The following is a 17,502-nucleotide window of genomic DNA, read 5'->3' as shown; positions in this document are numbered from 1 at the left end:
TATCGCCAAATCATATCGTTTCCTTGCGGCCCGGTACCGGTCCACGGCCCGGTGGTTGGGGACCGCTGTGTAGATAACACAATGATGGTTATCCTTGGTATGATGTTGGGACTTTGTCTCTATTAGTTCTGTGGAGTTGCAATCTTTACTAATTACATCATGGATATATGTACCTGCAACAAAGAGATTTTTTTGCGGACAAGGTAAAATATTTCATGTTGGTTTCATTGCCATCTGCTGCTAATCTGCAGCTATATCCTTCAGCATTTGATAGTTCAATCATTAGCGGTGTTTCCAAGCCATTCTTGGTGATGGACATTGAAGTATTCTGTGTCATTGCTTCTGTTACTGTTTTTCCCAAGTACTGTTCCACATGGACATACAGTTATCTAGTAGCTGATGGAGGACTATGTTTGATTAGGAAGAGATTCCTTGCCTATGTGTGACAGGATGTCATGAGACTTAATTGCTGATTGTCTAATGTGTGGAGAAATAAACAAATTCCTCATTGATATAGTGAACTGCACTGCTATAAAAATTTTCACACCAAACTGGGAAAGTTCAAATGTTTGAATTAAATTTCTTCTGAAGGGAAATCACAATGTATCCAAATTTTGCACCATTCCTGAGAAGGATAAAAAAAAATACTGCATATCAAACAAATGTTTCAAAAGTTGATTAAGCCCAAATATGTGAATCACTTTGATGAAGAAAACTTTTCAATGAGTTTGTGTTCTTTTCTTTAAATTGGCAGCTCCAGCTTGATTTCTAGAACCAGTGCTTTCACAGAGATGTAAACACAATCTTGTCTGTTGATGCACTTCATGTCATTAAGATGACACTGATAAACAAATGTCATTAATTAGATACCATCAGTGATCATGCTTAGTGTGCATTGGACAATTCTCTGTGAATGATTTTCTTGAATTTGTTAGCCAATTTATATTAAACCAATTAAATAGTATGCAGAGGAATTCCATCAGAACACATTATCACAATTGTTTGTAACATTACACAGCATGACTTCAACAATTAGTCTTCCATTGAGATATATTAGCATCAAGATAGGTAACTGTGCAATGATACATTAATGAATCTAATTCCAAGAATGGTCTTTACATTCTGTTAGAGAATCACTTTCCATTTTGACTCTATACACTTCACTTATTCGATACTACCATCATTAATTTGTTAGGTGTACATGTTAAAATGCTATGCCTTTGACTCTTAAATGGGGGGAAATATATGTTATTTATACCTCAGGATTACTTATACACAATTGTATGGATATTTTATTTGTGAAATCATACTTCATTATCCAATGTACTAATATCTGTTGATGTTTGCTTCAATACCTATTACTTAAGAACAATTAGTTTGTTATAAAGAAAATCTCACTGTAAAATGCTGTAGAATGTTAATTCTTATTTTGTCTTAATATCTCCTTAGAGGAATATACAGTACTAATAAGCCAGACAGCATTTTTCATGAGCTTAAGCCGTGGAAAGATTTTGTACAAGTTAACATCAGAATACATAAATTCTTAGGAGATCATTGATGACATAAGACCCAAGGCTATCAGAACCAAAGCTATTTCATGCATTGCATTATGGTAACAAATGATTCCTCAGAAATAAGAACATAAAATTTTCCAAAACAAATAGTTTGTTCAAGGTAACTTACTATAAGCTTCTCTGTGATGTTCATTCACAATGGAAATATTAGTTCTGAACTTTTACTTTCTTGCTCAATGAATAACCAATGTTATTTCAAGGGCACGTTCTCTAAAGGGTGATTTTTGTGTTCTTATCAGATTAAATTTACTTCAAGTCATACTGATAGAGGAACCGCATGGAGGATGAACTTTTGCTCATTACTACTTTTTAACGTCAAACTTGATAGAGTTTGAACAGTGTCCAGGTATGGGTCTTAATAATAAAGTCAAATCAGGGAAAAAATATATTGTTTCAAATCCCAGTACCACTTCAGTCACTTCATGGTGCCTGATCCAGCACTTAAACCATATATTATTTAAGCTGGGAGATGTTCATTTCTAAAAACATTACAGACTATCTTTAGTTGTTCTCACATAAAATTCTCCAAGGTTTGGTGACGCAATTTTAGAAAGAATTCATCAAGTCTGAAGTATACAAGCAGGTTTTCAAACTAGTTCCTTTGTGTCTCCATCTCTACTCCACATGAATCCCTATACATTCCTTCTTTTACCTATGCATACCTACCTTCCTGATAAATTCAGTGCTGCTATTCTTGGCAATGCCACCTCGTCGGATCAATTTCCCATTCTTCAAAAAGATTATCCTGCATTTCCTTTTGCAATATTTGGAAAATATATCTCTTATTACTGTGCAGATCACTATTAATCACATCCACAAGAGAAACATCTCCTCCATCAAAGTCCTCATCCTAATGATGTTTATCTAGTAGTGAATGCAGATGCTGGGATATGGAGCAATATATCAATCTGTTGGATGTTCTCAACAGGCTGAATGGCATTGGTGGAGAGAAAAGAATTTTCAACATTTTACGTCATATCCCTGGAACAGGACTCAGAATCTTTATTCATCCAATAAAAATGAGTCAAGGATTGTGCCCCAAACAAGAGAGAATCTGCAGATGCTGCAAGTCGTAATACATTCAAAAAGTTGGAGGAACTCAGTAGACCAGGCAGCAGTTATCAAAAAGAGGCTATCAGTCCTGATGAAGGGTCTCAGCCCGAAACGTCAACGGTTTACTCTTTTCCATCAATGTTGCCTGGTCTGCAGTGTCGACTAATACTCTTTTCCATAGATGCTCCCTAGCCTGCTGAGTCTGCTCTGCTATTTCATCATGGCTGATCCAATTTTCCTCTCAGCCCCAGTCTCCTGCCTTCTCCCCACATCCCTTCAAGAATCCAGTCAAGAATCTATCAAAATCCACTTTAGATGTACATAAAGGCTTGTCCTCCGCAGCTGCCTGTGACAAAGAATTCCACAGATTCACCACTCTGTGGCTAAAGATGTTCTTCCTCATCTCCATTCTAAAAGGATGCCCCTCTATTCTGTGGCTGTATCTTCTGGACTCTCCCACCACAGGAAGTATCCTCTCCACATCCACCCTATCAAGGCCTTTGAACATTCGAGTGAATACAAGTTGAGAACCATCAAACACCCTTCATATGACAAGCCATCCAATTCTGGAATAATTTCCATGAACCTCCTTTGAACCCCCTCCAGTTTCAGCACATACTACAAGTGAGGCCTCACCAGTGCTTTATAAATTTACAAAATTACATCCTTGCTTTTATATTCTAGCCCGCTTGAAATGAATGCTAACATTGTATTTGCCTTCCTCACCACAAACTCAACCTGCAAATTAACCTTTAGGGAATCCTGCACAAGGACTCCCAAGTCCCTTTGCACCTCAGTCTTTTGTATTTTCTCTTCAGTTAGAAAACAGTCAACCCTTTCATTTCTTCTACCAAAATGTATGACCATACACTTCCTGACACTGTATTCCATCTGCCATTTTCCACTGCTTTATCCATGCTACAACCTTTCCTGTAATACCATGGGTTCATAGCTGGTTGAGCAGCCTCATGTGTGGTACTTTGTCAAAGGCCTTCTGAAAATCCAAGTACACAACATTAACCGATTCTCCTTTGTCTATCCTGCTTGTTATCTCTTCAAAGAATTTCAACAGATTTGTCAGACAAGATTTTCCTTTGAGGAAACCATGCTGACTATGTCCTATTTTATCACGTGCCTCCAAGCACCCTGAGACCTCATCCTGAATAATCGATTCCAACATCTTCTCAAACATTAAAGTCAGACTAACTGGCCTATTGTTTTCTTTTTTCTGCCTCTTTCCCTTCTTGAAGAGTAGAGTGATATTTGTAATTTTCCAGTCTCTTTGCTCCTGTGAAAGCTTTCTTTGCAGGAATTCATTTGTGCTTTTCATAATGTATAACCACAAAAGTACTTCTGAAATACAATACTATGCAAAAGCCTTAGGCACATATATATAGAGCCAAGGCACCTACTTCTGTACAGTACTGTATTTGTCAATGTGGAGTGAAGAATTAGTTTGTAAATCGAGCAGCAGTAAAGGATGCTGGGAATGATGAGAATGGAGTGCTGTGGGAGGGGTGTGGGAAAGGTAACTGAGAACGAATGCCAGAAGTGGGGGAGGGGTTGTGATGAGTGCAGACACACTTAGCTCTAGGACACCAGGCAAGGCTATTTGATTCCATACAATTCGTTAATTGGTCATTACAGAAAGCCTCTGCTTCTGCTCACTTTCAGAAGGCCGATGACAAAGTGAGGCTGCTTAACCAGCTATGAGCTCAAGGTATTCCAGGAGAGATTCTAGCATGGATAAAGCGGTGGCTGTGTGGCAGGAAGCGAATAATGGGAATTAAGGGAACCTTTTCTGGCTGGCTGATGGTGACTACTGGAGTTCCACAGGGCTCTGTGTTGGGACCAAGTCTTTTTATGTTGTATGTCAATGATTCGAACATTTCTGCTTTCTTCCTTGTTTCCCAGCCTTGATTTCCCTCTCCCTCTCCCTCTCCCTCTCCTCTTCCAACTTTCAGTCCACAATAGAGACCCATATCAGAATCAGGTTTATCATCACTCACATATGTCATGGAATTTGTTTTTTTTTGCAGCAGCTGTTCAGTGCAATGCATAAAATAACTACAGTACTGTGCAGAAGTCTTAGACACCATAGGTATATATGTGCCCAAGACCATTGCACTGTACAGTAGTTCATTTTCAGTTAAGTATTTTAAGTACATATTTATAAATCCATATCTTCATTCCTTCAAACCAAGATTTGATGCAAGTTTAACAGAACCTCCTTTTCTAATTTTATCCTGCCAGAAATGAACCCTTGTTTTTACTTTGTTTTACTAACCTGTTTTTATGCAATAAAGACTAATGGAATTATAGCCCAGGTTTGTCTGGCCCTCTACCACATTCAGATTTAGTTCTAATTAACATCTTTCTTCATTCTTCCTACCAGAATTACAGAACAAACAAGTGGCTCCATTGAAATTTACTTTCAATTATACATCTAGGTTGCAAATTGATTAACAGCTTATATTTTTTCTCAGTATATGTCAGTCTGATCCACTAGTCCGAGTATATTTTAATTATACTGACGGTACTGATCTTTGCAAGATAAACTTTCTCACCTTGTTCCAAATGGAAAATTTTACTAGCTACAGTGCAGGAAGCAAAACATCTTTTACATTTTCTGCTCTGTAGCTATCTTTCTGCTGTCTGTTGCTTCGCCCACAGGCTCTGACACAGGTCACAAGTGCCTTGCAAAAGAAATTATTGAAGAGCTTTAGAATATCCAATTGCATTATGTATTTTACTAATGTGTCTACTTTTTGGTTGCCTCTTTAAAGAACTCAGTAAGATTTAAAAAGCATGACCTTCTCTTTCAATGACTAATCTTTATCATATTTTTAATATCAAGATTATTTCTCCTACACTTTTGTGTAAATAAAATTCAGGTTCAACATTAAACTAACTGGCTATGGTTCACCAGACATTATTAACTAAGCTTTCCTTTGCTTTCAGTTTTATCAGGGCTGTTTCATGTCACACTATATCACTTTAAGTTTTTTAAAACAATTTTGGGAACGTGGGCATCATTACCAGACTAAGACTTACTGATTGTTTTATTTGTCATAGAACATAGAACTCTCCATCACAGTATAGGCCTTTCGGTCCACGATGCCATGCCAGCCTTTTAACCCATTTTGAGATCAATCTAAATAGCCTTCCATTTTCTGTCATTCATGTGCCTATCTAAGCGTTTCTTAAATGTCCTTAAGGATGTTCCATGTACCTACCACTCTTTCTGTAAAAAACCCTTAGCTATGACATTCCCCCATACTTTCCCCCATTACCTTAAAATTATGCAACTTTGTATTATCCATTTCTACCCTGGGAAAATATCTCTGTTATCCACTCAGTCTATGTCATTTTACTAAACTCTCAATGAGATTTAGAGATGTATAAGATGATAAAAGGCATAGATCGAGTAGATAGCCAGATACTTTAGTACACTGACATTCTGAATTGCTCAATCTTGTGGTGAATGTACTCGAATTGAGTCATAGAATATTACAGCCTATAAACAGTCTTTTCAGCAGACTACAACTACACTAACCATCATGCCCATCTATACTAATCCCACTTGCCTGCATTAATTCTATATCCCTTGTGTCTAGGCTCTACGCATTCGAGTACTTATTCATTTTCATCTTAAATCTACTATTCCTGCATTCATCACCTCCTCTGAAGCACATTCCTGATATGTGTACCTATTGAATCTATATTAACTATCATTTGTTTGAAAAAATTTAGATTAGATTAGATTATGAGGACACGCAGTCGCCTTTTATTGTCATTTAGTAATGCATGCATGAAGAAATGATACAATGTTCCTCCAGAATGATATCACAGAAACATAAGACAAACCAAGACTAAAAAAACTGACGAAGCCACATAATTATAGCATATAGTTACAACTGTGCAAAGCAATATTGTAATTTGATAAGAACAGTCCATGGGCACGGTAAAAAATAGTCTCAAAGTCTCTTGAAAGCTCCATCATCTCATGCAGACAGTAGAAGGGAGAAACTCTCCCTGCCATGAGCTTCCAGCGCCGCAAACGTGCCGATGCAACACCCTGGAAGCACCCAACCACAGCCGACTCCATCCGAAAACTTTGAGCCTCCAACCAGCCCTCCGACACCGAGCACCATCTCTGCTGAGCGCTTAGACCCCGGCCCCGGCAACAGGCAATAGGCAAAGCTGAGGATTTGGGGCCTTCCCCTCCGGAGATTCTCGATCGCACAGTAGCAGCGGCAGCGAAGCAGGCATTTCAGAAGTTTCTCCAGATGTTCCTCCATGCTTCTCACAGCTGTCTCCATCAAATCAGGATTGTGCACGGCCCCTAGTTAACAAATACGATATCATTTCAGAGCGACCGTGCGCACTGCATCTTCTCCTCCCCTAATTTTCCCTTCAGATCCCCTTTAATCTTCCTTCCTCTCACTTTAAGATATACCCACTTGTTTTAGACACCCTTTAACATGGGAAAAAGGCTTTGGCTATCTACACAATTCATGTCTCTCACAATCTTAGATTTATTTTATCACATCACTTAGCTTCCTTCCTCCAGTCAAAATGGACACAGCCTACTTAATCTCCCCTTTTAACTCAAGCCCTCTAACTCAGGCCAAGTCCTCATTAACCTTTATTATATGCTCTTGAGCATCATCATATCTTTCTTGTAGTATGATGACCAGAAATTTGCTGTACTGAACTAATGTTTTAAGACAGAAGCAGAATTAGGCCATTCAGCCCATTGAGACTTCTCTGCCATTCCATCATGGCTGATTTATTATCCCTCTGTGTCCCATTCTCCTACCGACATCCATAACCTTTGACATTCTAGTAAATCAAAAACCTATCAATCTCCACCTTAATGACTTGGCCTCCAAAGCCATCTGTGGCGATAAGTTCCACAGATTCACTACTCTCTGGTTAAGGAAATTCCTCCTCATCTCTGTTCTAAGCTGATGTCACCCAATTCTGAAACGGTGCTCTCTGGTCCTAGACTCACCCACTACAGAAAACATTCGTTCCATGTAGGCCTTTTAATATTTAATAGGTTTCAATGAGATCCCACCCCACCCCCACTCATCCTTCTAAACTCCAGCAAGTACAGGCAAGTAGTTTCTCATGAAACTACAGCCATTGCTGTTCTGCTGTCATGCCTGCTAATGTCCGCATCCAATCAACTTAGACTCGCTCCTCTCTCATGCCTCTGTAATTCCCGTTACTCCACTATAATACTGATATATTTGACTTTTGCTCTCCCTCTCAAACTTCAGGGTGAATTCTATCATATTATGATCACTGCCTCTTAAGTCAAGTCAAGTCATCGTCAAATGAGACGATGTTTCTCTGAACCAGAGTGTAAAACACAGTGGTACGTATAACACACACTAACTTAGAATAAAGATTAAAATCTACGGATGAATTATGCAATAAATAAACAAAGTGCATAAATTAAATATTGTCAGGTACAGAACAGATTAACCAGTGATACTTTGAATGCAATGTGGCAGGGAGTTAAGAAGCCTAATGTCCTGAGGGAAGAAATTGTTTTCCATCCTGACCAACCTTGTTTTTGTGCATTGGAATCTCCTGCCTGATGGTAGAAAGTCAAAGAGGATGCTGGATGGATGGGTGGGATCCTTGATAATACTAAGGGACCTGCGTATGCAGCGCTCCTGGTAAATGTCCCTGATGGATGGTAAGGAGACCCCTATGATCCTCTCAGTCATTCTAACAGTCCTTTGTAGGGATTTCCAGTCCAGTGCTCAGCGTACAAATACCTTACAGAGGATGCTAGAATTGCACTCTGAACTCTAATGTCCCGAGATAATAACTCTGCTCTAACCGCTACTCTACCGTGGCATAACATCCAGTACAGAATTGCCTTTCCCCTAGTGGACTTAACCACAAGCTGCTCTAAAAAGCCATTTCATTGGAATTCTACAAGTTCCCTCTATTGGGATCCAGAAACAACCTTATTTTCCCATCTACCTCCATATTGAAATCCCTCATGACTATCGTAACATTGCTTTTTTTGAATGCTTCTTCCTTTGTAATTTGTACCCCATGTACTGGCTACTGTTTGGAGACCTGTATATAACTCCCATCAAGGTCTTTTTTATCTTTGCAGTTTAACACTACCCACAATGATTCTACATCTTCCAATCTTTCTTAGGATTTGATTCCTTTTTTTTAATTAAGAGAGCTACCCCATCCCCTCTGCCTTCCTGCTTGTCCTTTCAATACAATGTATATCATTGGATGTTCAGCTCCCAACTATGACTCAGTGATGCCCACAACATCATACCTGCCAATCTCTAATTGAGATACAAGATCATCTACCTTATTCTGTTTACTATATGCACTCAAATATAACGCCTCAAATCATGTATTCAGTAGCATTTTCGATTTTGCTCCCATGTTACAGTTAAGTTCATCCCACTGACTATCTTCCTGTCCTTCCTGACAACCTCACTGCACACTGCACCTAGTTGTATACCAACTACCCAATCTTCATTCCCTAATACTCCCATTCCCATTCCCTTGCCAATTAGTTTAATCCACCCCAACAGCTTGAGCAAACCTATCTACAAGGATATTGGTCCCCGTTTGGGTTCAGGTGTAACCTGTCCTTTTCATACAGGTCATACCTTCTCCAGAAGAGATCCCAATGATCAAGAAATCTGAAACCCTGTCCCCTGCACCAATTCCTCAGCCATGCATTCATCTGTCAAATCATCCTATCCTTAGCCTCACTGGAGCATGATAGAGGCAACAGTCTAGGGATTACTACCCTGGAGATTCTGCTTTTCAGCTTTCTACCTAATTCCCTATATTCTTTTTGCAAGACCTCCTCCTCTTTCTTATAATAGGTACCATGACTTCCAGCTGTCCACGTTTCCTCTTTAGAATGCTGTGTACTCAATCTGAGACATTCCTGAAACTAGCACCTGGGTGTCTGTATCACTTCCATCAAAACTCCTGTCCATTTCCCCAATTATGAAATCTCCTATCACTACTGCACCCATCCTCTCCCCCCACCCCCCACCGAGGCTCCTAGCCAGAGACCTGACTTTTGTGGCTTTCCTCTGCTGGGTCATCCCACCCAACAGTATCCAAAGTGGTATACCTGTTGTTGAGGGGATGGTCACAGTGGTACTCTGCACTGGCTGCCTATCTCCTTTCCCTCTATTAATGGCCACCCTGTTATCTGTGGACTGCACCTTGGGTGTAAATACCTCCAGTATGTACTGTTGATCAGCCCCTCAGCCTGATGAATGGTCCGGAATTCATCTAGCTCCAGCTCCGATTCTCCAAAGTTTCCAAAGAGCACTGGTGGTGCTCAGCTTCTCCCAGGTCAGTAGGTCCACGACATGAGCATAGTTTCTCTAAATTCTGAGGTGAGCTGAGTGACAGATGCCAGCCCATCTGCTTCTCTACACCACTGCAGGACTTCTTGTTGTCCTGTAGCAGAACCCAGACATGTTGAGAATCCCCTGTGAACTTATCTCTCTGATCCAATGCCAGTCAGATCTGGCATAGAATTGGAGAGTCCAATAATTTGAATTGGGATTCTGAATTCAAGAACGGAGGGAAAAGATTTAAGTTTATTTTTAATTTTAGTTTGATATCTTTATTAGTTATGTTTGATCTCCAAATTTAGAGCCAGGTTATGGCGCCTGGTGCGATTGTGTGAACGTTGGCCAAGTGTCCTGGCAGGGATTGGAGAGGGCAGAATGATATTACTCCCTACAGTTTAATTAAGTAAATGTAATTCCCTTGGAACTGTGATGTTATTTGAACTCATGCCTTTGGATCATCACTCCAAGCCTTTGATTTACTGGTCTGAGCACATAACCAATACATTACTGTGGCCAATATCTGTGTTGTGGGAATAACCTTGGCTCTCAGACAGATGTCATACACTATTCAGAAGAGTCATAGAGTCAAACAGCACGGAGATTGTTGACAACATCTCATTGGAAGGTGGGATAAAGGAGCTCTGGTTAAAAAATAAAAAGAGGGCAGAGATTTAGGGTGAGCAGAAGGAATCTTAGGGAGAATTGAAGGAAAACTTGTTTTTGGAAAGGGAATGATTGATAATATCTGGGAACACATTGCCAGAGGTGGTGGTGGAGTCAGACATTATCGTAACATTTAAGAGACAGTTAGAAAGGCACTTAAATTGGTCAAGGACAAGAGGATATAGGCCAAGTGTAAGCAAAAGAGATTAGTGTATGTGGACAAAAATGTAAGCGTAGATGAGGAGGGCTGAGGAACTCAGTTCTGTGCTGCACTTCTCTATGACTCTGTCTCCCCAATTCTGCTTTAGTTAACAAAAGGATATGTTTTGGAGGAGGGCAGCTAAGGGAGAGCAAAACATCGGTGGAAAGAGAACCAGACATAATGTTTCAAGTTGAAGGTCATTCATTAGTCCTGAGGTTTTACTGTTTTTATTTCAGATGTCCAACATCTGGAATATTTCTTATTTTTAATCGTACAAATCGTTCAGGTAGGAATCTTTCATCTCTCACAAAGATTCCAGGAATGAAGCGGTTAACATGTGAGCAGCGTTTGGAAGCTTTAGGCCTGTACTCACTGGAATTTGGAAGATTGTGGGAGGATCTCATTAAAATCTACTGAATGTTGAAAGGATTAGATAGGATGGATGTGGAGAGGATGTTTCCTATGGTAGGGGTATCCAGACTAGAGGGCAAAATTGAGGGTGACCTTTTAGAACAGAGGTAAGAAGGAATTTTTTTTGGTCAGAAAGTAGCGAATCTGTGGAATGCTGTGCCACAGACTGCGGTGCAGGCTAAGTCCATGGGTATATTTAAGGTGGAAGTTGATAGTTTCCTGATCGGTCAGGGCATCAAAGGATATCAGCAGAAGGCAGGTATTTGTGATTGAGTGGGATCTGGGATCAGCCATGATGGAATGGTGGAGCAGACATAATGGGCTGAATGGCCTAATTCTGCTCCTATGTCTTATGGTCTAAAGTGAATCGAACCTGCAGATCTTTAATTAACCATCTATAAGGAGATTTTGTTTCTCTGGAGGTTCCTTTGTTCCTCTTATTCAAAGAAGATAACCCAGTGGTGGACATCCAGTGACAATGAATTACCAATGATATTTCTAAATCAGGACTGCATGTGACTTGGAAAGGAACCTTTAGTCATGGTTTACTCATGTGCTGCTGTTCTTCTTGGTGTTAGACTTCACTCATTTGGGATGTCCTATCAGAGTGGCCTAGGCAAGAAATAGTGCATACTGCGTCAGTGGTGAAGGAAGTACATATTTAGGGTAACAGTCAAGTAAGTTGTTCTTATCTGGATGGTGTTTATCTTTGAGTTGCACTAATCCAGGCAAGTTGAGAATATTCCTTCGGGCTTCTGCCTTGTACCTTGTTGAGAGTGGAAGGACTGTGAGTTATTTAGAATCTATCTATCCTTGACCTGTTCCTGTAACCACAGTATGTAAGTGTCTTGTTCAGCTGAGTTTCTGGTTAATAAGTTCTATGTTATATTTAACTGTTTTCGATCCTAAAGCTGAACTTGTTTTCAAGAAATGAAGAACTGCTGGTATTATAACTGATAACCTACTCTCTGAAATATTTCAAATGCATGATAGGAAAAATTCCAAATGAACTAATCCACCCTTGGGAACTGATAGCGTTGGAGCTTCATTGACGTTAATGCAACTTGTGACAGTTTGGGTGCATGTGGAGTAATTGTTGCACCTTTCCAATTACTTAAGCTGAAAAATACAGGGCGAAGGGGTACATAACTTGCCAGGGGCACTGGAACTGAAAATCTTTCCAATGATTTCACCAGTAGCAATTAGTAACCGATCTGAACATATTTCAGTAATGCTATTTTAATCTAGTTACTTATTGAGATACAGCACAGAATAAAGCCCTTCCACCTCTTCGAGTCGTGCTGCCCAGCAACCTCTGATTTAACCCCAGCTTAATTACAGGACAATTTACAATGACCAATTAACCTACCAACTGGTTCACCTTTGGACTGTAGGAGGAAACTCACATGGCCTGGAGAAGAATGTACAAACCCCTTACAGACAGCAGTGGGAATCAAACCCAAGTCACTGGTACTGTAAAGCATTGTGCTAACCATTAGGCTACAGTACTGTCCCAAACAGCCAATAAGCTGCTAGCCCTGTGTAAATGTCAAAGTTTATTAATTGAGTTATTTGTAATAAACTTATTTCTGAGGAGTGTGTTTCAGAAACTGCTGAAGTCTGTGATTTACAGTTTGGCATTCAGTCGAGTGATCTAGTGCTCTGCTGTCCCCAAGAAAATTTCAGTTCAGGACCACGAGCATGAGTTGTCCTGAACAGGAGATCAGCGGGGCCATGATCGACTCCATTTCTTGCCGAAGGAAGATTCGAGGAAGAGTGAAACATCGAGGCAAATGCAAAGAGGCTGGCTCCGCAGTCTCTCCTCATGGGTCAGGCCAGGGGTCAAGAGGCCGCCTTGGGCCAGAGGTCACCGCCCACAGGAGGCTGCATCTGGCCAAAGGTCGGAAGTCCATGGAGAGCCAGAGGTCATCCCTAAAGGAGGCTGCGTTGGACTGGATGAAGGCCCCATGGAAGGACTGAATTTGAACTGTTGCTCACCTTGATGGTGATGGAAATGTTTTTGAAATTCCAAGACATTGAGACTATCGGTGTGGACTGTAGTTTATATCGGTCTCCTTCAGTTTTTCTGCGTTTTCTTTCTTGTTGCTGGCTGGCAGGTGGGCAGTATGTATTTCTTTTGAGTGGGGGGGCGTTGGGTGTTTGATGTTATTGTCGCTTTTTTTAGGTGAAGGAGAGGCGGGGTGTTTTGGGTTAGGTGTTTTAGCTGCTGTGTCTGGGTGGGCGATCTGTCAGTTTTTGTGTAAGCAGGAGTTTGGCGGGGTTAGAGGTTTGATGTTTCAGCTGCCATGTTTGGGAGGGGCGATCTGTCAGTTTTTGTGCAAGGGGGAATTTGGGGGGGTGGTTAGGGGTTTGATGTTTCAGCTGCCGTGTCTGGGTGGGCGATCTGTCAGTTTTTGTGTGGGGGGAGTTTGGGGGGGGTTAGGGGTTTGATGTTTCAGCTGCTGTATCTGGGTGGGTGATTTTTCAGTTTTTGTGCAAGGGGGAAGTTTGTGGTGTTTGGAGTTTGCGAGCTTTGTTTCTTTTTCTCTTTCATGCGGGAGGGGGTTTGATGTCTTTTTTTCTCAACAACACCATGGTTTTTTTGTATTTTATGGCTCTCTGGCGAAGACAAATTGCAGGGTTGTATTCTGCTTACAGATTTTGATAATAAAATGAACCTTTGATCCTTTGAACCTTTGTGTAAGCAGATCCTACTCTTCTGATACTGAGTTGCATTGTTAACTACGCTGTTTATTTATAACAATTAACCATATAACAATTACAGCACGGGAAACTAGCCAACTCGGCCCTTTTTATGTTGCTGTGGTGACTCTTAAACCATTCTTTTTCTTCACGTTTAATTTGAATAGGAGTTAAAGACCCACTTTGACTGTGTAACGTTGAGATGTTAGAATGACTCCTTTGGAATATGATTCACAGCACAGCTCCAACAGACAAACTACCTTCTGTGCTCTCTGCCTGTGTTTCTACTTGTTAAGGTCTACTTTTATCTCAACCCCAGCAGTCAATGACAGAACCCCAGAAGAAAAAAATCTCCTTTCCAGTTAATCATGATTTTGTTCTTTAAAGTCTATAGAGTTTCAAAAAAAGATAAAATAAAAGTTTCAATACTTCTCTTAAGGTACTACACAAATGCCTTACATACAATGTCAAGTCTCAATTGTTTTCATATTTAGTATGTCAGATTTTCTTATTTACCTTAAAATTATAATGTAGTTTTCAGAAGCAATAAATAAATAAATAGAGTGTTGACATCATTTGTAAGGACTCTCAGTATAAAAATACAGGGAGGGAGAGTAAGTATTCAGCTCTTCATCTGAGTGCAGCCATCTTTTTCTCCTCAGACTTTATCTGTTGCTTAATTAATAGTAAACCAGAAATATAGCAAGACAAGACAAGTAATCACACGTCAACATGCCATATGCACCCCAATCTTTCTTCTATACCTGGGCCTGAGAGCGATAAACAAATCGATGCGTAGCCGATTTAAGCACCAAACCAGATTAAAAAGACTAGGATGCTGAGGCCCAGGGCAAAGAATGAACCAGCGTTCATCTCACTGCTCCATGAGGCTTTACTCCCTTCAGTGCTGAACTGACTCTGCAGCTGTGGCCTGCAGCCATTGGCGCCCGCCTTTGTACTGAACAGGCTGTGGACTCGCTTTCGGGGACTCTGTAGTTCATGTTCTGAGTATTATTTGTTTACTTTTTTACCGTTTGCACTGTTCGTTCTTTTTTCGCGCATTGAATGTTTCACGGTCTTCGCAGTGTAGGATTTTACATGGGTTCTATTGTGCTTCTTTGTTTTGTGTCCACCTGCAAGATGTATTGTCTATAAATGTACTTCGAACTTTGAACTTTGAGCCACCTTAGATTTAACCTCCCTTAACAACTGATCACTTCTGGACTCAAGTAGACTGTTAAGATAAGAACAAGTTCAGCCGATTTATTGAAGTAACAAATAAAAATTTACACATCCACTTAAAATCTGAATGTGCCTTCGTAGGATATTTTCATTTTGGAGTAATAGATGTTCGTGAGACTTGATAATCATTACCATTTGGAACAAGTTCTGCTGCAGTCTCATGAATGAAAGAAAATGTTGCATTTTCTCTGTCTCCTCTCTCTGTGAGTTATTGCCTTTCGGTTCTGCTGCCTGGCAGTAACTGGACCAATTGCTGTGATTTACCGATGTTTGTCGTTGGAAGGCAGCTGGTTAGCAGGATGTATGATCATTCATGAGCAAGCCACCTACTGACTGCATGGTCACTGGTATAACTAGTCTCTTGTGCAGCCGGCAATAAGTAACCACAATTCAGCAATCTAACCATGTCCTGATTTGTTTGTCACAACTTGAAGTCTGAATGGCAAGAGGCCTCTGGCTGAGTGAAACATTGTCTGAATGAAAGTGTGTGTGAGTGATACCCTGGCCATTTCCGGACACTCTGACTCTCAGCACTGAAGTGGAGAAATGGGTGAGGGAATGAAGTGAATTTGTTTAACATTTTCCACTTAATTGTTAGCCCAAAGTATTAGTCAACAAGATAAGAGGTATTTTGATGAAGCAATTAAATAAAGGCCGTGAAATTTTGTATAAAAATTTGCATATGTATTTTACATTATTTAAGCCCTCACTTTCTCCCCAATGATTAACATGGAAATCCCAATAACCTTTTTGAATTGTGTCCTTTTATGCAATGTTGATGTCAATATGAGACCATTGCCCACTCAGGAAAAGGATAAGGCCAATGCATCTTACCAAAGATTTCTGGATCCTTCACCTGTGAAATGAATGTCATCATGATACATGGAAGCCTGTCACATGACCTCACCTGTAGCTGATGAATGATGGGTGGCACAATGAACAACACAGGGGTCACCCTACACGAAAATAAAGATCATCTAAGGACATAAAGAAGTGTATTGCAGCCCAAACTTGCAAGAAACTGGCAGGCTGACATTAAATTACATATGTGAATTCATAGAGACTGTAAAGATTTCCTATTTAAATCCATGATTTATGGCGAATTAGCTGACGCTTGTTATGGCAGAAGGAATCCTTCAAACCTAAAGTAATTCCGAGCATTCTCTACTATACAGTTCTAAATTCAAGTATGGCAGATACTATCAGTATTAAGAGAGTTTTAGAAGACAGCTCAACCTGTATTAGATTATTGTTTTCCTTTTGTGAGTTAATGTAATTTTTTTCTATTGAATTTTATAATACATTGTTGATAAATGAAACAACTTTTGAATACTTGGATGAAATAAACATAGAATTCACAAATTGCATGTATGCATGCATTGAATAGTAAAATACTTTTCAATAGCTAGAAGTCAATGGTGTTTACTTTGAAGTTTGGTGATGATACAAAACGGGTATTACTGTACATTCTTAACATTAGTTGAGGAAAAAGTGATTTGGGGAGGAACACAAGGGGTAGCCTGTTCAAATATTCCCATTTCACACAACTACATAAAGCTAACTAACCGCAGACCCCTGGCTCCCCACCACCAACCCCACTCACGCCTTTTTAGGTAGTAAATTGCCCTTTTAGTTACAATTTATACATTATCAGTATTTAGCTTGCAAACCCTACATTTTGAATGGCAGTAAGAAAATTCTTAAAACCCCATTAAAGAGTGAGATGAACACTTTATCTCTCTTTTTGTTATTCAGGCTGTAGATAAAAATAATCATGTATCTCACATTTAAGTGAAATGTCCAGAAGCCCTCATCCAAAGGCAGGTGTTAAATTTTATCTGTAATCTCCAGTCAGTATTTCAACAGATATTTAAATCTTTCTTCATTGCTCATTAGCATGTGCTTTTGAGAGATACAGTTTGCTCATTGATGCCAACAGTGGTCTGTCGCTTAACTTAGCATAGACCAGCAAGCGAAGCTCATCTAAAGCAGAAATCATTCATCTTAGATTGGCTTTGGTTTCTGTTGACTTTCTGAAAGACGCACATTTCTAGATAAATGTATATTAACATGTTTCACTCTTTATGATCAATGATATCTGTCCCTGGTCTTTTTTTTTGCACTGAGCCCTCTGCATATATTAGTGTCTCATAAATCCTTCTTTTCTCTTTCCAGTTCTTCATTAGAGGCAATAGAATTGTCATAATTATTCATGAGCATGTCAGGATTGCTGAGGGAAAAGTCTGACGTTTTAGATTTGGTGCTTTGTTTTTTTTTA

General features: G+C 39.9%; 1 protein-coding gene across 7 annotated transcripts in view; it reads left to right on the top strand.

Moving 5' to 3' along the window:
• The window catches only part of sntg1 (syntrophin, gamma 1), a 533,050-nt gene that overhangs the window by 431,298 nt on the left and 84,250 nt on the right, over positions 1-17,502 (top strand). The window lies entirely within an intron of this gene.

This window comes from Mobula birostris, chromosome 1 (assembly GCF_030028105.1).
Source record: "Mobula birostris isolate sMobBir1 chromosome 1, sMobBir1.hap1, whole genome shotgun sequence".
In the NCBI taxonomy this organism is placed as follows: Eukaryota; Metazoa; Chordata; class Chondrichthyes; order Myliobatiformes; family Myliobatidae; genus Mobula; species Mobula birostris.
This window is presented reverse-complemented; position numbering and strand designations above follow the sequence as displayed.